This window comes from Somniosus microcephalus, unplaced genomic scaffold (genome assembly GCF_052327205.1).
Source record: "Somniosus microcephalus isolate GS21.2 unplaced genomic scaffold, FLI_Smic_1.0 unresolved_chr1, whole genome shotgun sequence".
Lineage (NCBI taxonomy): Eukaryota > Metazoa > Chordata > Chondrichthyes > Squaliformes > Somniosidae > Somniosus > Somniosus microcephalus.
Genome location: NW_028225179.1, coordinates 67,004,592 through 67,029,299, shown reverse-complemented (window position 1 = coordinate 67,029,299; position 24,708 = coordinate 67,004,592). Strand labels below are relative to the sequence as shown.

Sequence of the window (24,708 nt, the reverse complement as noted above, 5' to 3'; positions counted from 1 at the left end):
TGGATTTTCCCCCCACCGCCCCAGAGATTTCTTCGATTGGCCTGTCAGAGGTGATGTGGGAATACAAGTGGGAAAACACGAAAGATGCGGAACTCTACGGCCCCTTCTCCAGCACGCAGATGCAGGTAGGATGGCGTAGGGGACTCTTCAATGGCTTTATTCAAGCCCTGACACAGTCACTCAGCCCAGCTTGAGTGAGGTGCAACAGATGTGGGTCAGATCAGTGACATTGGCTCTGCCGGTGACCGTGATTCTGAGCCCCCTGGGGCTGGGCTGGTGGTAATTCTGGGTCTGCTTGTTCTCTGGCTGATGCGTGGAGTTAAGTCTGAGACCCCTGTGACGACAGGATGACATAGCGTCTATTTCCCCCCCCCCCCCCCATCCCCCGGGTGATGTGGGCTCCTTGACCACAGGGTGATGTAGAGTTCACGACCCCTGGATGATGTGGGGGTCCGTGACTGGGTGTCGTGGGGTCCGTACCCCCCCTCCCCCGGCTGATGGGCTTCTGTGACCTCCTGACCTGCTGGGTGTTGGCTCTGAGTCTCCTGGTGTCGGGGCCTTGGACCCCGATGTTGAGTGAGACGGGGGTCTCGGTCTCCTGGTGTTGGGTGAGGTGGGGGTCTCAGTATCCTGGTGCTGGGGTCTCCGTATCCTGGTGCTGGGGCCTCAGTCTCCTGGTGTTGGGCGAGGTGGGGTCTCGGACCCTGGTGTTGGGTGAGGTGGGGGTCTCGGTCTCCTGATGTTGGGTGAGGTGGAGGTCTCAGTATCCTGGTGCTGGGGTCTCAGCCTCCTGGTGTTGGGCGAGGTGGGGTCTCGGACCCTGGTGTTGGGTGAGGTGGGGTCTCAGTCTCCTGGTGTTGGGTGAGGTGGGGGTCTCGGTCTCGGTCTCCTGGTGTTGGGTGAGGTGGGGGTCTCGGTCTCGGTCTCCTGGTGTTGGGTGAGGTGGGGGTCTCGGTCTCCTGATGTTGGTTGAGGTGGAGGTCTCAGTATCCTGGTGCTGGGGTCTCAGCCTCCTGGTGTTGGGTGAGGTGGGGGTCTCAGTCTCCTGGTGTTGGGTGAGGTGGGGGTCTCAGTCTCCTGGTGTTGGGTGAGGTGGGGGTCTCGGTCTCCTGGTGTTGGGTGAGGTGGGGGTCTCGGTCTCCTGGTGTTGGGTGAGGTGGGGGTCTCGGTCTCCTGGTGTTGGGTGAGGCGGGGGTCTCGGTCTCCTGATGTTGGGTGAGGTGGGGGTCTCGTTCTCCTGGTGTTGGGTGAGGTGGGGGTCTCAGTCTCCTGGTGTTGGGTGAGGTGGGGGTCTCAGTCTCCTGGTGTTGGGCGAGGTGGGGGTCTCGGTCTCCTGATGTTGGGCGAGGTGGGGGTCTCGGTCTCCTGGTGTTGGGTGAGGTGGGGGTCTCGGTCTCCTGTTGTTGGGTGAGGTGGGGGTCTCGTTCTCCTGGTGTTGGGTGAGGTGGGGGTCTCGGTCTCCTGATGTTGGGTGAGGTGGGGGTCTCGGTCTCCTGGTGTTGGGTGAGGTGGGGGTCTCGGTCTCCTGGTGTTGGGTGAGGTGGGGGTCTCGTTCTCCTGGTGTTGGGTGAGGTGGGGGTCTCGGGCTCCTGGTGTTGGGTGAGGTGGTGTCTTGGACCCTGATGTTGGGTCTCAAACCCCTGGTGTTGGCTGGTGTTGTGTTCCGGTGGCCGATGGGGGCTCTCGTTACTCAGAACTGTCTATGATTTGGGGCTGTTGCTGTGCGAGTCTAACCTCCTCCCCCCGCCACCCCCCCCCCGTGTTTCCCTCTGCCCTTTCCACAGGACTGGGTGGAACAGGACTACTTCCGGGATGGAGTGTATTGCCGCAAAGTGGGCGACCCGGACGGCCCCTTCTACACCTCGCGGCGGATCGACTTCGACCTCTACACGTGACGGGTGTAGACCAACCAGTGCTGCCGAGTGGAGCCACGGGATCAGAGCCTCGCGCGCCCACGGACGGACTGCGGGCACGTCGCTGCCCGGAATCGCGCCCAAGCCTCCTCCCTGTCCACCTGTGCCTGGCTCGTGCCCCCGGACTGTCTGCCTTTGAAGGCTCGTTGCTAACCTTTTGAACTGAACCCCCTTTGCCCTGTCTTGCCCTGGCCAGGCGAGATTGTTGTCATGCTGGTGTCTGCTCATTTCTGTCTATTGTGTGTATTATTTCAGCTGTGTATTCATTCAAAAAAAAACACATTATAAAACATTGACCGGAGTATTGTGTTCAGTTCTGGGCACCACACCTCAGGAAGGATAATAAGAACATAAGAAGTAGGAGCAGGAGTAGGCCATACGGCCCCCTCGAATCTGCTCCGCCATTCAATAGGATCATGGCTGATCCGAATCTAGACTCACGTCCACTTCCCTGCCCTCTCCCCGTAACCCCTAATTCCCTTATCTGCTAGGAAACTGTCTATCTCCGTTTTAAATTTATTTAATGTCGCAGCTTCCACAGCTCTCTGGGGTAGCAAATTCCATAGGTTTACTACCCTCTGAGTGAAGAAGTTTCTCCTCATCTCAGTTTTGAAAGGGCAGCCCCTTATTCTTAGATTATGCCCCCTAGTTCTAGTCTCACCCATCAGTGGAAACATCCTCACTGCATCCACCCGATCAAGCCCCCACACAATCTTATATGATTCGATAAGATCGCCTCTCATTCTTCTGAACTCCAATGAGTAGAGTCCCAACCTACTCAACCTTTCCTCATACGTCAACCCCCTCATCTCTGGAATCAACCGAGTGAACCTTCTCTGAACCGCCTCGAGAGCAAGTATATCTTTTCTTAAATATGGAAACCAAAACTACACGCAGTATTCCAGGTGTGGCCTCACCAATACCCTGTATAACTGCAGCAAGACTTCCCTGTTTTTATACTCCATCCCCCTTGCAATAAAAGCCAAGATTCCATTGGCCTTCCTGATCACCTGCTGCACCTGCATACTAACTTTTTGTGTTTCATGCACCAGGACCCCCAGATCCCTTTGTACTGTAGCACTTTGCAGTCCTGGCCTCGGAGAGGGTACAGCGCAGAATGATACAGGGGATTTAAAAAACAAATTCTCTGGATGTGGGCGTTGCTGACAAGGCTGGTAATTATTATCCATCCCTTAGTTTTCCCCCTTGAGAAGGTGTTGATGGTGGGCCGCCTTCTTGAACCGCTGCAGTCTGTGTGGTGAAGGTACTCCCACAGTGCTGTTCGGGAGGGAGTTCCAGGATTTTGACCCAGCGACAAAGAAGGAACGGCCGATGGATTTCCAAGTCAGGATGGTGTGTGACTTGGAGGGGAACTTGGAGGTGGTGGCGTTCCCAAGCGCCTGCTGCCCTTGTCCTTCTAGGTGGAAGAGGTCGCGGGTTTGGGAGGTGCTGTTGAAGGAGCCTTGACGAGTTGCTGCAGTGCATCTTGTAGATGGTGCACACTGCAGCCACGGTACGCCCGTGGTGGAGAGGGTGGATATTTAAGGTGGCGGATGGGGTGCCGATCAAGCGGACTGCTTTGTCCTGGATGTTGTCAAGCTTCTTGAGTGTTGAGTGCAGAGCATCAGCTAGGTAAGCGAATTTCCAACTTAGTGAACTGCGAACAGAGCGAAGACTTCAAAACGGGAATTTGGTGAGAGTGGGCATTAAGTGCCGAGGAGGAAGGAGGGTAATTTGAACAGAGGGACAACAGCAAAAGAGAGACAGCGGAGCACTCTTAACGAGATAGTATTTTAAAATAAGTAAATAGAGTAATTAATTTGAAATCAAGCTAATTATAATCTACACCTGAACTGATTTTAGTAGTTCTAGAAATAAATTACCGCTAACAATTAATAAATTAGAAATGGCAGCACAGGCAGTGTGTCAGGACTGCAGAGTGGGAATTTGTGAACAGTGAGACTGTCCCGGATTGCCACACCTGTAGGAAATAGCCCCGCCTTGAGACACTCCGGCTCAGAGTCTTTGAGTTGCAGTGCGAGTTAGAGAGGGAGGGTAGTAGGGGAGAATCACCAGAAGGTTTCCTTTGCCCATGTTTGACCGGAATTCATGAGTTTTCACGCGGCCTGGAGTTAAATGTTGAGGACGCCCAGGGCCACTCCCACCCGACTATACCATTGTGCCACCACCTCTGGCGGGTCTGTCCTGCTGGTGGGACAGGAGATACCACCTGGGGATGGTGATGGAGGAGTCTGGGATGTTGAGCGCTAGGTACGATACTTTGAGTATGACTATGCTAGGCTGTTACTGGACTAGCCTGTGGGATAGCTCTCCCAACTTGTGCCCAGACGATTTGCCATCACCAAGACCGCCTGCTTCCACCTCTAACATCGCTCGACTCCGCCCCTGCCTCAGCTCATCTGCTGCTGGAACCCTCATCCATGCCCTTGTCACCTCCAGACTCGACTACTCCAACGCACTCCTGGCCGGCCCCCATCTTCCACCCTATATACACTTGAGCTCATCCAAAACTCTGCTGCCCGTGTCCTAACTCGCACCGAGTCCCGTTCACCCATCACCCCCTGTGCTCGCTGACCTACGTTGACTCCTGGTCTGGCAACGGCTCAATTTTAAAATTCTAATCCTTGTTTCCAAATCCCTCCATGGCCTCGTCCACCCCGCCCCCCCCCCTTCTCTTATCTCTGTAATCTCCTCCAGCCCCAAACCCCCCCTCTCTCCCGTGCTCTGCGCTCCTCCAATTCTGGCCTCTTGCGCAATCCTCAATTTCCATCGGCGGCCGTGCCTTCAGCTGCCTGGGCCTTAAGCTCTGGGATTCCCTAAACCTTTCCACCTCCTCCTTTAAGACGCTCCTTAAAACCTACCTCCTTGACCAAGCATTTGGTCACCAGGCCTAATATACCCTGTGAAGACGCGTCGAATGGCCTCCTTCTGTGCCGTAAAGTTCTATGAAGCGCCTTGGGACATTTTAAAAGAAAGACTTGCATTTATATAGCACCTTTCACGACCACCGGATGTCTCAAAGCGCTTTACAGCCAATGAAGTTCTTTTGAAGTGTAGTCACTGTTGTAATGTGGGAAACACGGCAGCCAATTTGCGCACAGCAAGCTCCCACAAACAGCAATGTGATAATGACTAGATAGGTTTTTTTTGTTATGTTGGTTGAGGGATAAATATTGGCCAGGACACCGGGGATAACTCCCCTACTTTTCTTCGAAATAGTGCCATGGGATCTTTTACGTCCACCTGAGAGCGCAGATGGGGAATCTCGGTTTAACGTCTCATCCGAAAGACGGCACCTCCGATAGTGCAGCACTCCCGCAGCACTGCACTGGGAGTGTCCTAGCTTTATGTCCAAGCTGGGAGTGTCCTAGCTTTATGTCCAAGCTGGGAGTGTCCTAGCTTTATGTGCTCAAGTCCCTGGAGTGGGACTTGAACCCACGACCTTCTGAATCAGAGGCGAGTGTGTTACCAACTACCACAGCTGACACTCCACATTAAAGGTGCTATATAAATGCAAGTTATTCTTACTGTCATAGGCTGGTTGTGCCTTTGTTGTGTCTCAATTCGATGCCGAGTGGTCTGTCCGGTTTTATTTGTGGGAGTGTGTAGACACTGAGGACGATATGGCCTGTGGGCGCATCCAAAAACAGGTTCTGAACAGTTTTTCAGCAGGCCAGCACAAAACTGTTTGAAATCAGATTCCACTGTCTGATGTTTCACTGGTTGGCGAGTCGGCTTAAATTCCCATCTCAACCATGCCCATCCCAGATCAAAGAGGGTTCAACTCCCAAGGGAGGCGAGTCACCCGAGCATCTGTTGCCACGAGGACAGCGACTGGAACGCCTACAGGTTGGTGGGACAGACGCGGCTGATTTAACGTGACTTGGGACCGAGCTGACACTCATCACCGTCTCTCTCTCTCTCTCTGTCTGTCTTACAGCAGCGTTGTTCCAACAGACTAAGGACGCCATGACGACCGTCCCCATCTTTGTACTGCTCGCAGCAGTTGCCTGTTGCAGTGAGTAATCTTATGTGGCTGGCGAGTTGGCGGAGAGGCCCATGTGAAGGGCCGAGGGTTCGGGGTGGGATTGCACAGGGTCAGGTGAAGGGACTGAGCCCCCCCACCCCGTGTGTGCAGGACAGCACCTGGTCAGGTGTCCTAAGAGTCCAGGCAAGCACCAGGAGGATGAAATAAGGGATGGGATGGGTTCATCCGGTTGGGTGACACCAAGCGAGGGTCTTGCTGGCCCTGCAGGCTGTATCGGAGGGAGGTGGGAGGGCTGGACCTCCCCAGATACAGGAGTGAGAGAGAGGGGGTTAGAGGGATCACCCCAGATACAGGAGTGTGAGAGAGGAGTTAGAGGGACCTCCCCAGATACAGGAGTGAGAGAGAGGGGGTTAGAGGGATCACCCCAGATACAGGAGTGTGAGAGAGGAGTTAGAGGGACCTCCACAGATTCAGGAGTGTGAGAGAGGGGTTAGAGGGACCTCCCCAGATACAGGAGTGAGAGAGAGGGGGTTAGAGGGATCACCCCAGATACAGGAGTGTGAGAGAGGGACCTCCCCAGATACAGGAGTGAGAGAGAGGGGGTTAGGGGGACCTCCCCAGATACAGGAGTGTGAGAGGGGGTTAGAGGGACCACTCCAGATACAGGAGTGTGAGAGAGGGTTAGAGGGACCTCCCCAGATACAGGAGTGTGAGAGAGGGTTAGAGGGACCACCCCAGATACGGGAGTGTGAGAGAGGAGTTAGAGGGACCTCCCCAGATACAGGAGTGTGTGAGAGGAGTTAGAGGGACCTCCCCAGATACAGGAGTGTGTGAGAGAGGAGTTCGAGGGAGCCCCCCAGATACAGGAGTGTGAGAGAGTGGGTTAGAGCGACCTCCCCAGATACAGGAGTGTGAGAGAGAGGTTAGAGGGACCTCCCCAGATACAGGAGTGCGAGAGAAGGGTTAGAGTGACCTCTCCAGATACCGGAGTGTGAGAGGGGGTTATAGGGATCTCCGCAGATACAGCAGTGTGAGAGAGGGGGTTAGAGGGACCTCCCCAGATATAGGAGTGAGAGAGGGGGTTAGTGGGCCCTCCCCAGATACAGGAGTGTGAGAGGGGGTTAGAAGGACTTCACCAGATACAGGAGTGTGAGAGAGGGGTTAGAGGGACCTCCCCAGATGCAGGAGTATGGGAGAGGTTGGAGGGACATCTCCAGATACAGGAGTGTGAGAGGTGGCCAACATGATCATGCGTAATTACCTAATATTATTAAGGACATATAGTCCGAGGTTGGTGTTTCAACGGCAGGTGCGCAAGTGATACGAGGTCACAGTGAAACTAACACCCACTCTCTGCATTGTACGCCCTTCCGAACTATGTGTTTTTGTACTGATCACTGTGTGCAACGCCCCAAGCTGTTTGAAGACAGACGTGAGATTGTGTTGGGTTGTAAGGTGATCAGCCCCTCTGCTCTGCATTGTCAGTCTCACCAGTGAGTGATGTTGGATTGAGGACGAGTTGTGAAACCAGCGGAGAGAGTTGCGGGCAGTGGGAACGCTGTGTACAATCAGTGCTGACAGGTGTTATCACGTCACAGGATATTTGGGTCAACTTTTAACATGAACATAATTGGAGACAATCATTTCAGAATTAACTTAAGTTTTATATTCGGCAATTTTTTGAACTAGAACCCTCCAGTGAGCCCCAATAACTAGAGCAAGGACATCCTTGAACTATATTGGGGTTTATTTTAGGAAGACCATCCCTGGAATATATTGGGATTCATAATAGGAGACACATCACTGAACTGAATTGGGGTTCATCATAGGAAATATATCCATGAACTATATTGGGGTTCATCACAGGAAATTTATCTCGGTTGATTATAGGAGAGACATCACTGTACTAGGGTAGGTGTACCTTGTCCAGTCCTATATAGAGGTCCTACTCCCCCTCTATCCAGTCCTATATAGGGGTGCTCCCCTCTATCCAGTCCTATATAGGGGGGCTCCCCTCTATCCAGTCCTATATAGGGGTGCTCCCCTCTATCCAGTCCTATATAGGGGTGCTCCCCTCTATCCAGTCCTCAATAGGGGTGCCCCCTCTATCCTGTCCTTTATAGGGGTGCTCACCTCTATCCAGTCCTTTATAGGGGGGCTCCCCTCTATCCAGTCCTATATAGGGGTGCTCCCCTCTATCCAGTCCTATATAGGGGTGCTCCCCTCTATCCAGTCCTTTATAGGGGGGCTCCCCTCTATCCAGTCCTATATAGGGGGGCTCCCCTCTATCCAGTCCTATATAGGGGTGCTCCCCTCTATCCAGTCCTTTATAGGGGGGCTCCCCTCTATCCAGTCCTATATAGGGGTGCTCCCCTCTATCCAGTCCTATATAGGGGTGCTCCCCTCTATCCAGTCCTATATAGGGGGGCTCCCCCTCTATCCAGTCCTTTATAGAGGGGCTCCCCACTATCCAGTCCTATATAGGGGTGCTCCCCTCTATCCAGTCCTATATAGGGGGGCTCCCCGCTATCCAGTCCTATATAGGGGTGCTCCCCTCTATCCAGTCCTATATAGGGGTGCTCCCCTCTATCCAGTCCTATATAGGGGGGCTCCCCTCTATCCAGTCCTATATAGGGGGGCTCCCCTCTATCCAGTCCTATATAGGGGGGCTCCCCTCTATCCAGTCCTATATAGGGGGGCTCCCCTCTATCCAGTCCTATATAGGGGGGCTCCCCTCTATCCAGTCCTATATAGGGGGGCTCCCCTCTATCCAGTCCTATATAGGGGTGCTCCCCTCTATCCAGTCCTTTATAGGGGGGCTCCCCTCTATCCAGTCCTATATAGGGGTGCTCCCCTCTATCCAGTCCTATATAGGGGTGCTCCCCGCTATCCAGTCCTATATAGGGGTGCTCCCCTCTATCCATTCCTATATAGGGGTGCTCCCCTCTATCCAGTCCTTTATAGGGGTGCTCCCCTCTATCCAGTCCTATATAGGGGTGCTCCCCTCTATCCAGTCCTTTATAGGGGGGCTCCCCTCTATCCAGTCCTATATAGGGGTGCTCCCCTCTATCCAGTCCTACATAGGGGTGCTCCCCTCTATCCAGTCCTATATAGGGGGGCTCCCCCTCTATCCAGTCCTTTATAGAGGGGCTCCCCACTATCCAGTCCTATATAGGGGTGCTCCCCTCTATCCAGTCCTATATAGGGGTGCTCCCCTCTATCCAGTCCTATATAGGGGTGCTCCCCTCTATCCAGTCCTATATAGGGGGGCTCCCCGCTATCCAGTCCTATATAGGGGTGCTCCCCTCTATCCAGTCCTATATAGGGGGGCTCCCCTCTATCCAGTCCTATATAGGGGGGCTCCCCTCTATCCAGTCCTATATAGGGGGGCTCCCCTCTATCCAGTCCTATATAGGGGGGCTCCCCTCTATCCAGTCCTATATAGGGGTGCTCCCCTCTATCCAGTCCTATATAGGGGTGCTCCCCTCTATCCAGTCCTATATAGGGGGGCTCCCCTCTATCCAGTCCTATATAGGGGGGCTCCCCTCTATCCAGTCCTATATAGGGGGGCTCCCCCTCTATCCAGTCCTATATATGGGTGCACCCCCTCTATCCAGTCCTATATATGGGTGCTCCCCTCTATCCAGTCCTATATAGGGGTGCCCCCCTCTATCCAGTCCTATATAGGGGGGCTCCCCTCTATCCAGTCCTATATAGGGGGGCTCCCCTCTATCCAGTCCTATATAGGGGGGCTCCCCTCTATCCAGTCCTATATAGGGGTGCTCCCCTCTATCCAGTCCTATATAGGGGGGCTCCCCCTCTATCCAGTCCTATATAGGGGTGCTCCCCTCTATCCAGTCCTATATAGGGGTGCTCCTCCTCTATCCAGTCCTATATAGGAAGGCTCCCCTCTATCCAGTCCTATATAGGGGTGATCCCCCTCTATCCAGTCCTATATAGGGGTGCTCCCCTCTATCCAGTCCTATATAGGGGTGCTCCCCTCTATCCAGTCCTATATAGGGGTGCTCCCCTCTATCCAGTCCTATATAGGGGTGCTCCCCCTCTATCCAGTCCTATATAGGGGTGCCCCCCTCTATCCAGTCCTATATAGGGGGGCTCTGTAGTGTCCGTGTGTAGATAAAGACACTGAAGACAGGAGTTGGTTCATAGGTATTTACTGAGCAATTCTGGGGGGGGTTCTAAAGGATATACACAATACACAGGCTTATATAGCCCAAGTGGCAATTACCGGCATTACGCACACCTGGGGCTCTTAAAGGCACATACACCACAATTGCTCCCCTTCTAGCTAACTAGTACATCATATTTTAAGTAATTATTAATTACATGTTATATGCAAAATAATATACATTGCTGTATTAATTAATTATAAGTTAGTCTCTGAGGAGGCTTCCTGACTCGGTCCGGATACCGCCTCGGGGGTGTAGTAGTTTCTGGTGGTGTAGTAGGTTCTTCTGGCAAGGCTGATTCGGCTTGAAGGCCAGTGTCGGGTTCATCGGGTTCCAGTATCACCGGATCGGAGGTAGATATGGGTATCTCTACTTCATCATTAGATGTATAGCGTGGTGGTGTAGGTTGTCCCTTTTCGGATGACTTGATGATTTGGTCAGCATGGCGCCTTATTATGCTTTCTCCGATGTCCACGGTATACATCAGTGGTCCTAGTCGTGTGCAGATAGTTCCAGGCTGCCATTTCTCGGTACGGTAGTCCCGGGCCAAAACCGGTTGGCCTATCTGGAAGGCCCTAGTTGGCCTTTCCTTCATGCCCTGAAACTGCCGGTTCTCCACGTCCCTTCGGATGTTGGGCTTGACCAAATCCAGCCGGCATCTTAGGTTTCTATTGTAGAACATCATGGCGGGAGTTTGGTTTGTAACCATATGTGTTGCATTCCTACATGCAAATAAGAAGTTATCCACCTTGTGCTGAAGTTTTATGTCTTCATTACCTATGGCCTTTATGGCCTTCTTAAAGGTCTGGACAAACCTTTCAGCCAATCCATTGGTGGCGGGATGGTATGGGGCGGACGTGTAGTGCTTTACCCCATTGTTCTTTAAGAACTTTCTGAATTCTTCGGACACAAATTGCGGTCCATTATCAGAACGTATCTGTTCCGGCAGCCCATTCCTGGCAAATATGATCCTTAATACTGTGATGGTTTTTTCCGTGGTGGTGGAGGACATCTTTATTACCTCCGGCCACTTGGAGTGTGCATCAACTGCGATTAAGAACATTGAGTCCATAAATGGACCAGCAAAGTCGATGTGCACCCTTTGCCAGGGAGATGAGGGCCACTCCCATGGATGTAGAGGGGCCTGTGGCGGAGCATTTTGGACCTTCTGGCATCCTAGGCAGCTCTTGGTCATGTCTTCGATGTCTCCATCGATACCTGGCCACCATACAAACGCCCTAGCTAGGTTCTTCATTTTCACTCCACCCAGATGCCCCTCGTGAAGCTCCTTTAGCACTTTATCCTGGAGTTTGGGTGGAATCACCACTCTGGATCCACACATCAAGGTTCCTCGGCACACTGACAGCTGTTCTCTTCTTTGCGAGAATGCTGGCAACAGTGGTTCGCCATGTGCTGGCCATCCCTTCATTGTTAAATCGTAGACCCGTGAGAGAGTAGGGTCATTTCTGGCCTCCCTTTCAATGGCAGAATTTGTCACCAGTAGACATTCCACTATGGTAGAGTGGAATATCTCTACTGGGTCTACTGTAGGTGCCTCTTCTATCATTGGCAACGGCAGGCGCGATAAACCGTCAGCATTCCCATGCTGTTTTGACCCTTTGTATTCAATGTTGTATTGGTGTGCCCCTAGAAAAAGGGACCACCTCTGTAGTCTTTGTGCCGTCATAATGGGGACACCTTTCTTAGGGTTGAATATGGAGATGAGGGGTTGATGGTCAGTCAGCAAGGTAAATTTTTGTCCGTGTAGGTAATGGTTGAATTTCTTCACTCCCCATACCAGGCTGAGTGCTTCCCTGTCTATCTGGGAATAGTTACGCTCAGCTGAGTTCAATGAGCGTGACGCAAAAGCTATCGGCCGTTCCGAGCCATCAGGGAATCTATGGGACAATACCGCTCCTATGCCGTAAGGCGATGCATCGCACGCCAGTCTGATTGGTAGTGATGGGTTGTAATGAGCAAAACTTTCTCGGATGTGATTAAGTCTTTACATTTATGGAAGGCACGTTTACACTCTTCGTTCCATTTCCAAATCACTCCTGTGTGTAGAAGATCATTAAGAGGGTGTAGAATAGTTGATAAGTTTGGTAAAAATTTATGATAGTAATTTATTAATCCCAGGAATGACCTCAATTGTGAAACATTTTCAGGTGCTGGGGCTTTTATAACTGCTTCAATTTTTTCAGGTGACTTATGCAACCCTTCCTTATTAATTATGTGGCCACAATATGATATCTGATTTTGGAAAAATTCGCACTTGGGGCGATTTGCTCGTAGGCCCCGTTCTTTCAGCCTAGTGAGCACCTGTTCCAAATTGGCAAGGTGCTCGTTGTCGTTTTCTCATGTTATAAGGATGTCGTCTAGGTAACACTGAGTCCCCGGAATCCCTTGCAGGACTTGCTCCATAGCTCTTTGCCAGATAGCTGGAGCTGATGCTACTCCAAAAAACAGTCGATTGTACTGGTACAGGCCTTTGTGTGTGTTTATTGTGAGATACTTTTTAGAGGTCTCCTCAACCTCCATCTGTAGATATGCCTGTGCCAAGTCAATTTTTGTGAAACGTTTTCCTCTGGATAGTGAGGCGAAAATATCTTCTATCCTCGGAAGAGGATACTGTACCGTGTGAAGGACCGGGTTTACAGTCACCTTAAAGTCCCCACAGATGCAAATTTTTCTCTGTTCCTCAGAGTTATTTTTCAATGCTTTTTTCATGACTGGAACGATGGGTGTTGCCCATTCGCTCCAATCTATTTTGGATAATACGCCTGCCTTTTCCAAATTCTCCAGCTCTGCCTCGACTGCCGGACGTATTGCGTATGGCACCGGTCTTGCCTTAAAATTTTTTGGAATTGCTGCATCTTCCACTTTTATTGAGGCGGTGATGCCTTTCAAGGTTCCTAGTTTCTCTTGAAACACTTCTTTGGCGTTGGCCAAGATGTCTTTTAATCGTTCATGTATGATGTCATCCTTGTTTTTTTCCTTACTGGTCACCGTCAGTGCCTGAATGGAGTGCCAGTCTAAACGTATCTTCCTTATCCATTCACGTCCCAACAACGATGGACCACCATCTTGTAGAATGTATAAATACAACTTTTGTATTTCTTTGCCGTTGTATACCACAGGCACCTTTATTTTTCCTTTGGGGTATACTTTCTGCCCCGTATATGTTTTTAAGAGAATGGATGTGTCTTTTAGAGGTATATGCGAAAATAGCCTCTCGTAATCTCGTCGATTTATTACGGTTAGAGCTGATCCTGTATCTAGCTCCATTTTAACTGGGGACCCTGCTATTATGAGGGTAACCCAGATGGTCTGGTAATCTTCATTGGCAATTACATTATGTAATTTGAGAGAGCTTAGTCTCTTGTTCCCGGAGTCGCTATCGCTCTTCTGGTCTTTGGAGCTACTGTCCATCATCATTTGTACCTTTCTGTGCTTTTCCTTATTGATTCTTTTCCCATTAGTGGATTTTTTATTTTCAGATCGGCATACACGTGGAATGTGTCCCATCTTTCCGCATCGCCTGCATGCTTTTTCTTTGAACCAGCAATCCCTCTGGTCATGGTTGGATCTGCCGCAGCGATAACATCTCTTGAAACCCCGTGTCATTTCATGGGTGCCGAAGTCCTGTGGCCTTTGCTGTATCTTTGCCGCTCCTATTGCACTGAAAGCCTTGTCCAGTGTTAAATCTTTTCCAGAAGATACCTTTTTTTGTGTTTCTACACTTAGGGGATCGCAGATGAATTTGTCTTGCAGAGAATCTGCCAGTCCTGCCTCGAATTGGCAGTGTAGGGTATCAACAATCTCCTCAAAATTCTTGTCCATCGGTTCGGCTGGAGTGATTAAGTTGCGTAACAGCTTGTATGTTTCTGCGCCCATTAGATCCAGAAGCACTGAAGCTTTTTTTTCATCTTCTATTCCATTTGCGGTGCAAAACACCTCCACTCTTTCTACATATGTGGTCCAATCCTCTATCTTGTTATCAAAAACATCAATATTGCCAAAGTTAGGCTCTGTTTCGTTATCAAAAGCATCAATATTGCCAGACTTAGGCATTTCAAAAAAAAAAGATATGGCGCTTCCCGCACTCTTTTTTTCTCTGTAGCAACGATATGGCGCTTCCTGCGCTTTCCCGCCGCTGCTACCGATAACAACGCTGTTTTACTGTGGTTTCCGTTTATTCACTGTTGGAGACTCGTTCCCGACGGAGCTCTAAACGCTGACCTGCTTGCCGCGACGGCCGTCTCCCGAGTGCACCCTCCCAGTCCGTTATTGCTTGCCTCCGATTTCGCTGCCTGTCTCAGCTGTAGAGCCCAACGCTGGAGCCCCAGCCTGATGCCCAGGAAGGATTAGCGCAGTACCTGCTACCAGCTTGGCCAGCTGGTGAAACCACAGTTTCTCTTACTTCCTTGAGTCTTCTGGACGCTGGAGGAATCGATGTCCTTGAGGTGCTGCTGAATTGCAGGTAAGTCCGTTTCCACTTCGTCGCCACTGTGGTGTCCGTGTGCAGATAAAGACACTGAAGACAGGAGTTGATTCATAGCTATTTACTAAGCAAGTCTGGGGGGGGTTCTAAAGGATATACACAATACACAGGCTTATATAGCCCAAGTGGCAATTACCGGCATTGCGCACACCTGGGGCTCTTAAAGGCACATACACCACAATTGCTCTTAAAGGCACATACACCACAGGCTCCCCCTCTATCCAGTCCGATATAGGGGTGCCCCCCTCTATCCAGTCCTATATAGGGGTGCTCCCCTCTATCCAGTCCTATATAGGGGGGCTCCCCTCTATCCAGTCCTTTATAGGGGTGCTCCCCTCTATCCAGTCCTATATAGGGGTGCTCCCCTCTATCCAGTCCTATATAGGGGTGCTCCCCTCTATCCAGTCCTATATAGGGGTGCCCCCCTCTATCCAGTCCTATATAGGGGTGCTCCCCTCTATCCAGTCCTTTATAGGGGTGCTCCCCTCTATCCAGTCCTATATAGGGGTGCCCCCCTCTATCCAGCCCTATATAGGGGTGCTCCCCCACTATCCAGTCCTATATAGGGGGGCTCCCCTCTATCCAGCCCTATATAGGGGTGCCCCCCTCTATCCAGTCCTATATAGGGGTGCTCCCCTCTATCCAGCCCTATATAGGGGTGCTCCCCCACTATCCAGTCCTATATAGGGGGGCTCCCCTCTATCCAGCCCTATATAGGGGTGCTCCCCTCTATCCTGTCCTATATAGGGGTGCTCCCCTCTATCCAGTCCTATATAGGGGTGCCCCCCCTCTCTCCAGTCCTATATAGGGGTGCTCCCCTCTATCCAGTCCTATATAGGGGTGCTGCCCTCTATCCAGTCCTATATAGGGGTGCTCCCCTCTATCCAGTCCTATATAGGGGTGCTCCCCTCTATCCAGTCCTATATAGGGGTGCTCCCCTCTATCCTGTCCTATATAGGGGTGCTCCCCTCTATCCAGTCCTATATAGGGGTGCCCCCCCTCTCTCCAGTCCTATATAGGGGTGCTCCCCTCTATCCAGTCCTATATAGGGGTGCTCCCCTCTATCCAGTCCTATATAGGGGTGCTCCCCTCTATCCAGTCCTATATAGGGGTGCTGCCCTCTATCCAGTCCTATATAGGGGTGCTCCCCTCTATCCAGTCCTATATATGGGGGCTACCCTCTATCCAGTCCTATATAGGGGTGCTCCCCTCTATCCAGTCCTATATAGGGGTGGTCCCCCTCTATCCAGTCCTATATAGGGGGGCCCCCTCTATCCAGTCCTATATAGGGGGGCTCCCCTCTATCCAGTCCTATATAGGGGTGCTCCCCTCTATCCAGTCCTATATAGGGGGGCTCCCCTCTATCCAGTCCTATATAGGGGTGCTCCCCTCTATCCAGTCCTATATAGGGGTGCTCCCCTCTATCCAGTCCTATATAGGGGTGCTCCCCTCTATCCAGTCCTATATAGGGGGGCTCCCCTCTCTCCAGTCCTATATAGGGAGGCTCCCCTCTATCCAGTCCTATATAGGGGTGCTCCCCTCTATCCAGTCCTATATAGGGGGGCTCCCCTCTCTCCAGTCCTATATAGGGGTGCTCCCCTCTATCCAGTCCTATATAGGGGGGCTCCCCTCTATCCAGTCCTATATAGGGGGGCTCCCCTCTATCCAGTCCTATATAGGGGTGTCCCCCCGCTATCCAGTCCTATATAGGGGTGCTCCCCTCTATCCAGTCCTATATAGGGGTGCTCTCCTCTATCCAGTCCTATATAGGGGGGCTCCCCTCTATCCAGTCCTATATAGGGGGGCTCCCCTCTATCCAGTCCTATATAGGGGTGCCCCCCTCTATCCAGTCCTTTATAGGGGTGATCCCCCACTATCCAGTCCTATATAGGGGGGCTCCCCTCTATCCAGTCCTATATAGGGGGGCTCCCCTCTATCCAGTCCTATATAGGGGGCTCCACTCTATCCAGTCCTATATAGGGGGGCTCCCCTCTATCCAGTCCTATATAGGGGGGCTCCCCTCTATCCAGTCCTATATAGGGGGGCTCCCCTCTATCCAGTCCTATATAGGGGTGCTCCCCTCTATCCAGTCCTATATAGGGGTGCTCCCCTCTATCCAGTCCTATATAGGGGTGCTCCCCTCTATCCAGTCCTATATAGGGGGGCTCCCCTCTATCCAGTCCTATATAGGGGTGCTCCCCTCTATCCAGTCCTATATAGGGGTGCCCCCCTCTATCCAGTCCTATATAGGGGTGCTCCCCTCTATCCAGTCCTATATAGGGGTGCCCCCTCTATCCAGTCCTATATAGGGGTGCTCTCCCTCTATCCAGTCCTATATAGGGGTGCTCCCCTCTATCCAGTCCTATATAGGGGGGCTCCCCTCTATCCAGTCCTATATAGGGGGGCTTCCCTCTATCCAGTCCGATATAGGGGTGCTCTCCTCTATCCAGTCCGATATAGGGGTGCCCCCCTCTATCCAGTCCTATATAGGGGTGCTCCCCTCTATCCAGTCCTATATAGGGGGGCTCCCCTCTATCCAGTCCTATATAGGGGGGCTCCCCTCTATCCAGTCCTATATAGGGGGGCTCCCCTCTATCCAGTCCTATATAGGGGTGCCCCCCTCTATCCAGTCCTATATAGGGGTGCCCCCTCTATCCAGTCCTATATAGGGTTGCCCCCCTCTATCCAGTCCTATATAGGGGTGCTCCCCTCTCTCCAGCTCTATATAGGGGGGCTCCCCTCTATCCAGTCCTATATAGGGGTGCTCCCCTCTCTCCAGTCCTATATAGGGGTGCTCCCCTCTATCCAGTCCTATATAAGGGTGCCCCGCTCTATCCAGTCCTATATAGGGGTGCTCCCCTCTCTCCAGTCCTATATAGGGGTGCTCCCCTCTATCCAGTCCTATATAGGGGTGCTCCCCTCTATCCAGTCCTATATAGGGGTGCTCCCCTCTATCCAGTCCTATATAGGGGTGCCCCCCTCTATCCAGTCCTATATAGGGGTGCCCCCTCTATCCAGTCCTATATAGGGGTGCTCTCCCTCTCTCCAGTCCTATATAGGGGTGCTCCCCTCTATCCAGTCCTATATAGGGGTGCTCCCCTCTCTCCAGTCCTATATAGGGGTGCTCCCCTCTATCCAGTCCTATATAGGGGTGCTCCCCTCTATCCAGTCCTATATAGGGGTGCTCCCCTCTATCCAGTCCTATATAGGGGTGCCCCCCTCTATCCAGTCCTATATAGGGGTGCCCCCTCTATCCAGTCCTATATAGGGGTGCTCTCCCTCTCTCCAGTCCTATATAGGGGTGCTCCCCTCTATCCAGTCCTATATAGGGGTGCTCCCCTCTCTCCAGTCCTATATCGGGGTGCTCCCCTCTATCCAGTCCTATATAGGGGTGCTCCCCTCTATCCAGTCCTATATAAGGGTGCCCCCCTCTATCCAGTCCTATATAGGGGTGCTCCCCTCTCTCCAGTCCTATATAGGGGTGCTCCCCTCTATCCAGTCCTATATAGGGGTGCTCCCCTCTATCCAGTCCTATATAGGGGTGCTCCCCTCTATCCAGTCCTATATAGGGGTGCCCCCCTCTATCCAGTCCTATATAGGGGTGCCCCCTCTATCCAGTCCTATATAGGGGTGCTCTCCCTCTCTCCAGTCCTATATAGGGGTGCTCCCCTCTATCCAGTCCTATATAGGGGTGCTCCCCTCTCTCCAGTCCTATATAGGGGTGCTCCCCTCTATCCAGTCCTATATAGGGGGGCTCCCCTCTCTCCAGTCCTATATAGGGAGGCTCCCCTCTATCCAGTCCTATATAGGGGTGCTCCCCTCTATCCAGTCCTATATAGGGGGGCTCCCCTCTCTCCAGTCCTATATAGGGGTGCTCCCCTCTATCCAGTCCTATATAGGGGGGCTCCCCTCTATCCAGTCCTATATAGGGGGGCTCCCCTCTATCCAGTCCTATATAGGGGTGTCCCCCCGCTATCCAGTCCTATATAGGGGTGCTCCCCTCTATCCAGTCCTATATAGGGGTGCTCTCCTCTATCCAGTCCTATATAGGGGGGCTCCCCTCTATCCAGTCCTATATAGGGGGGCTCCCCTCTATCCAGTCCTATATAGGGGTGCCCCCCTCTATCCAGTCCTTTATAGGGGTGATCCCCCACTATCCAGTCCTATATAGGGGGGCTCCCCTCTATCCAGTCCTATATAGGGGGGCTCCCCTCTATCCAGTCCTATATAGGGGGCTCCACTCTATCCAGTCCTATATAGGGGGGCTCCCCTCTATCCAGTCCTATATAGGGGGGCTCCCCTCTATCCAGTCCTATATAGGGGGGCTCCCCTCTATCCAGTCCTATATAGGGGTGCTCCCCTCTATCCAGTCCTATATAGGGGTGCTCCCCTCTATCCAATCCTATATAGGGGTGCTCCCCTCTATCCAGTCCTATATAGGGGGGCTCCCCTCTATCCAGTCCTATATAGGGGTGCTCCCCTCTATCCAGTCCTATATAGGGGTGCCCCCCTCTATCCAGTCCTATATAGGGGTGCTCCCCTCTATCCAGTCCTATATAGGGGTGCCCCCTCTATCCAGTCCTATATAGGGGTGCTCTCCCTCTATCCAGTCCTATATAGGGGTGCTCCCCTCTATCCAGTCCTATATAGGGGGGCTCCCCTCTATCCAGTCCTATATAGGGGGGCTTCCCTCTATCCAGTCCGATATAGGGGTGCTCTCCTCTATCCAGTCCGATATAGGGGTGCCCCCCTCTATCCAGTCCTATATAGGGGTGCTCCCCTCTATCCAGTCCTATATAGGGGGGCTCCCCTCTATCCAGTCCTATATAGGGGGGCTCCCCTCTATCCAGTCCTATATAGGGGGGCTCCCCTCTATCCAGTCCTATATAGGGGTGCCCCCCTCTATCCAGTCCTATATAGGGGTGCCCCCTCTATCCAGTCCTATATAGGGTTGCCCCCCTCTATCCAGTCCTATATAGGGGTGCTCCCCTCTCTCCAGCTCTATATAGGGGGGCTCCCCTCTATCCAGTCCTATATAGGGGTGCTCCCCTCTCTCCAGTCCTATATAGGGGTGCTCCCCTCTATCCAGTCCTATATAAGGGTGCCCCCCTCTATCCAGTCCTATATAGGGGTGCTCCCCTCTCTCCAGTCCTATATAGGGGTGCTCCCCTCTATCCAGTCCTATATAGGGGTGCTCCCCTCTATCCAGTCCTATATAGGGGTGCTCCCCTCTATCCAGTCCTATATAGGGGTGCCCCCCTCTATCCAGTCCTATATAGGGGTGCCCCCTCTATCCAGTCCTATATAGGGGTGCTCTCCCTCTCTCCAGTCCTATATAGGGGTGCTCCCCTCTATCCAGTCCTATATAGGGGTGCTCCCCTCTCTCCAGTCCTATATAGGGGGGCTCCCCTCTATCCAGTCCTATATAGGGGTGCTCCCCTCTATCCAGTCCTATATAGGGGTGCTCCCTCTATCCAGTCCTATATAGGGGGGCTCCCCTCTATCCAGTCCTATATAGGGGCGCTCCCCCACTATCCAGTCCTATATAGGGGGGCTCCCCCACTATCCAGTCCTATATAGGGGTGCTCCCCTCTATCCAGTCCTATATAGGGGGGCTCCCTCTATCCAGCCCTATATAGGGGGGCTCCCCTCTATCCAGCTCTATATAGGGGGGCTCCCCTTTGTCCTGTCCTACATAAGGGTGCGCCCACTCTTTGTGCTTTCCTCCATAAGGGTACTACACCTCCTTTCCAGTCCTACAACAACAACAACTTGTCTTTATAGAGTGCCTTTAGCATAATGAACCAGATAATGCAGATGACCAAAGGCTTGGTGAAAGGGGTAGGTTTTAAGGAGCGTCTTAAAGGAGGAAAGGGAGGTAGAGAGGCGGTGAGGTTTAGGGAGGGAATGCCAGAGCTTAGGGCCTTGGCAGCTGAAGGCTTGCTCGCTGACCTACATTGGCTCCCAGTTAAGCAACGCCTCAATTTCAAAATTCTCAGCCTCATTTTCAAATTCCCTCCGTGGGCTCGCCCCTCCCTAGAGTGCCGCTAAGGGTGGAGCGATTAAAATCAGGGATGCTCAAGAGGCCAGAATTGGCAGAGCACATAAATCTCAGGGTGGGGGGGGCATTGTGGGGCTGGAGGAGATTAAAGCGGATGGGACGGGCGAGGCCATGGAGGGATTTGAAAACATGGCTGAGAATTTTGAAATCGAGGCGTTGTTGGACTGGGAGCCAGTGTAGGTCAGCGAGCACGGGGTGATGGGTGAACGGGACACGGGCGGCAGAATTTTGGATGACCTCAAGTTTATGGAGGGTAGAACTAGGGAGGCCGGGCAGCAGTGCATTGGAATAATCAAGTCTACAGTTAGCAAAGGCATGGATGAGGGTTTTGGCAGCTGATAAGCTGAGGCAAGGGTGGAGCCAGGTGATGTTACGGAGTTGGAGATGGGTAGTCTTAGTGATGGAGCGCATATTTTAATTTTTTTATTTGTTTTTTTATGGGATGTGGCCGTTGCTGACAAGGCCAGCATTTATTGCCCATCCCTAATTGCCCTTGAGAAGGTGGTGGTGAGCCGTCGCCTTGAACTGCTGCAGTCCGTGTGGTGAAGGTGCTCCCACAGTGCTGTTAGGGAGGGAGTTCCAGGATTTTGACCCAGCGACGATGAAGGATCAGCGATATACGTCTAAGTTAGGATAGTGTGTGACTTGGAGGTGGTGGTGTCCCCATGCGCCTGCTGCCCTTGTCCTTCTAGGTGGAAGAGGTCGCGGGTTTGGGAGGTGCTGCCGAAGAAGCCTTGACGAGTTGCTGCAGTGCATCTTGTAGATGGTACACACTGCAGCCACGGTACGCCAGTGGTGGAGGGAGTGAATGTTTAAGGTGGTGGACGGGGTGCTGATCAAGCGGGCTGCTTTGTCCTGGATGGTGTTGAGCTTCTCGAGTGTTGTTGGAGCTGCACTCATCCAGGCAAGCGGAGAGTATTCCATCGCACTCCTTACTTGTGCCTTGTAGATGGTAGAAAGTCTTTGGGGAGTCAGGAGGTGAGACACTCGCAACAGAATACCCAGCCTCTGATACCCTATAGGCGTACTATATCCTCTATGTCCACTCCTTTTTCAGGGTGCACCCCCTCCCTGACCAGTCGTATATAGGGGTCCTCCCCTTCCAACATAGGGATGAACTGGTCACTGTACCAGTTGTAACGAATGGCCGATCTCCAGGAAATTTACTGTCGGATGTTATTTGCCCTTCTAACGTTATCTCTTTAGGTTTGAGATTTCCAACATTTGCTTCTGTCTCTTTTAGAAACATAGAAACATAGAAGATAGGAGCAGGAGTAGGCCATTCGGCCCCTCGAGCCTGCTCCGCCATTCAATGCGATCATGGCTGGTCATCCGAATTCAGTACCCTGTCCCTGCTTTCTCCCCATATCCTTTGATCCCTTCAGCCTTAAGAAATATATCTAACTCCTTCTTGAATATATTTAATGAATTGGCCTCAACTGCCTTCTGTGGTAGAGAATTCCACAGGTTCACCACTCTCTGGGTGAAGAAATTCCTCCTTATCTCTGTCCGAATGGCTTACCCCTTATCCTTAGACTGTGACCCCTGGTTCTGGACACCCCGACCATCGGGAACATCTTTCCTGCATCTAGTCTGTCCAGTCCTGTTAGAATTTTAATAAGTTTCAATGAGATCCCCTCTCATTCTTCTAAAGTCCAGCGAGTATAAGCCTAATCGACCCAATCTCTCCTCATACGTCATTCCTGCCATCCCAGGTGAATCTTCGCTGAACTGCCTCCATGGCAAGAAACATCCTTCCTCAGATAAGGCGACCAAAACTGCACACAATACTCAAGGTGTGGTCTCACCAAGGCCCTGTACAACTGCAGCAAGACATCCTTGTTCCTGTACTCGAATCCTCTCGCTACGAAGGCCAACATACCATTTGCCTTCTTAACCGCCTGCTGCACCTGCATGCTTACCTTCAGCGACTGGTGCACAAGGACACCCAGGTCTCGTTGCACTTCCCTTCTCCCAATCTTCTCTTTGTTAGTTGCACACGGTTTAATGTATTTATATATTTTTTCATTTTTCTCCACAGCCCAAGCCCTGGAGTGTAACCACTGTGAATGCATTGGCAAGGGGAAGAGTTGCAGCAACACGGTGGTGACTTGTGACCCTGATCACCCACATTGCATCATCGTCTATTACGATCGTCGGCCCTGTAAGTGAGGAATCTCAGTGACGTCACCCTCCCCTCCACCACTGTCCAATCTCAGTCCGCCCCCTTCACTGTCCAATCTCAGTCCCCCCCTCACTGTCCAATCTCAGTCCGCCCCCCCTCACTGTCCAATCTCAGTCCCCCCCCCTCACTGTCCAATCTCAGTACCCCCCCTCACGGTCCAATCTCAGTCCCCCCCCCCATCACGGTCCAATCTCAGTCCCCCCCCCTCACTGTCCAATCTCAGTCCCCCCCCTTCACTGTCCAATCTCAGTCCCCCCCCTCACTGTCCAATCTCAGTCCCCCCCCTCTCTGTCCAATCTCAGTCCCCCCCTCACTCTGTCCAATCTCAGTGACGTTCCCCCCCCTCACTGTCCAATCTCAGTCCACCCCCACACTGTCCAATCTCAGTCCCCCCCCTCACTGTCCAATCTCAGTACCCCCCTCACTGTCCAATCTCAGTCCCCCCCTCACTGTCCAATCTCAGTCCCCCCCTCACTGTCCAATCTCAGTCCCCCCCTCACTGTCCAATCTCAGTCCCCCCCCTCACTGTCCAATCTCAGTCCCCCCCTCTCTGTCCAATCTCAGTCCCCCCCTCACTCTGTCCAATCTCAGTGACGTTCCCCCCCCCTCACTGTCCAATCTCAGTCCCCCCCCACACTGTCCAATCTCAGTCCCCCCCCTCACTGTCCAATCTCAGTACCCCCCTCACTGTCCAATCTCAGTCCCCCCCTCACTGTCCAATCTCAGTCCCCCCCTCACTGTCCAATCTCAGTCCCCCCCCTCACTGTCCAATCTCAGTCCCCCCCTCATTGTCCAATCTCAGTCCCCCCCTCACTGTCCGATCTCAGTCCCCCCCCTCACTGTCCGATCTCAGTCCCCCCCTCACTGTCCAATCTCAGTCCCCCCCTCACTGTCCAATCTCAGTCCCCCCCCTCATTGTCCAATCTCAGTCCCCCCCTCACTGTCCAATCTCAGTCCCCCCCTCACTGTCCAATCTCAGTCCCCCCCCTCACTGTCCAATCTCAGTCCCCCCCACTCTCTGTCCAATCTCAGTCCCCCCCCTCACTCTGTCCAATCTCAGTGACGTTCCCCCCCATCACTGTCCAATCTCAGTCCCCCCCCTCACTGTCCAATCTCAGTCCCCCCCTCACTGTCCAATCTCAGTCCCCCCCTCACTGTCCAATCTCAGTCCCCCCCCTCACTATCCAATCTCAGTCCCCCCCTCACTGTCCAATCTCAGTCCCCCTCCCTCACTGTCCAATCTCAGCCCCCCCCTCACTGTCCAATCTCAGTACCCCCCCTCACTATCCAATCTCAGTCCCCCCCTCACTGTCCAATCTCAGTCCCCCTCCCTCACTGTCCAATCTCAGTCCCCCCTCACTGTCCAATCTCAGCCCCCCCCTCACTGTCCAATTTCATTCCCCCCCCCCACTGTCCAATCTCAGTCCCCCCCCCTCACTGTCCAATCTCAGTCCCCCCTCACTGTCCAATCTCAGTCCCCCCCTCACTGTCCAATCTCAGTTCCCCCCCTCACTGTCCAATCTCAGTCCCCCCTCACTGTCCAATCTCAGTCCCCCCTCACTGTCCAATCTCAGTCCCCCCCCTCACTGTCCAATCTCAGTCCCCCCCCTCACTATCCAATCTCAGTCCCCCCCTCACTGTCCAATCTCAGTCCCCCTCCCTCACTGTCCAATCTCAGTCCCCCCCCCTCACTGTCCAATCTCAGCCCCCCCCTCACTGTCCAATCTCAGTCCCCCCCTCACTGTCCAATCTCAGTCCCCCCCTCACTGTCCAATCTCAGTCCCCCCCCTCACTGTCCAATCTCAGTACCCCCGCTCACTGTCCAATCTCAGTCCCCCCCCTCACT

The 24,708-nt window shown here is 52.7% G+C and overlaps 1 long non-coding RNA gene across 1 annotated transcript; it reads left to right on the top strand.

Annotated features, from left to right (window-relative positions):
- The first annotated feature begins 6 nt into the window (after positions 1-6).
- On the top strand, positions 7-2,207 carry LOC147095452 (uncharacterized). The gene is made up of 2 exons (XR_015074635.1): positions 7-125; positions 1,785-2,207. It is a non-coding gene; the product is annotated as an uncharacterized LOC147095452 (long non-coding RNA).
- The last annotated feature ends 22,501 nt before the right edge of the window (positions 2,208-24,708 follow it).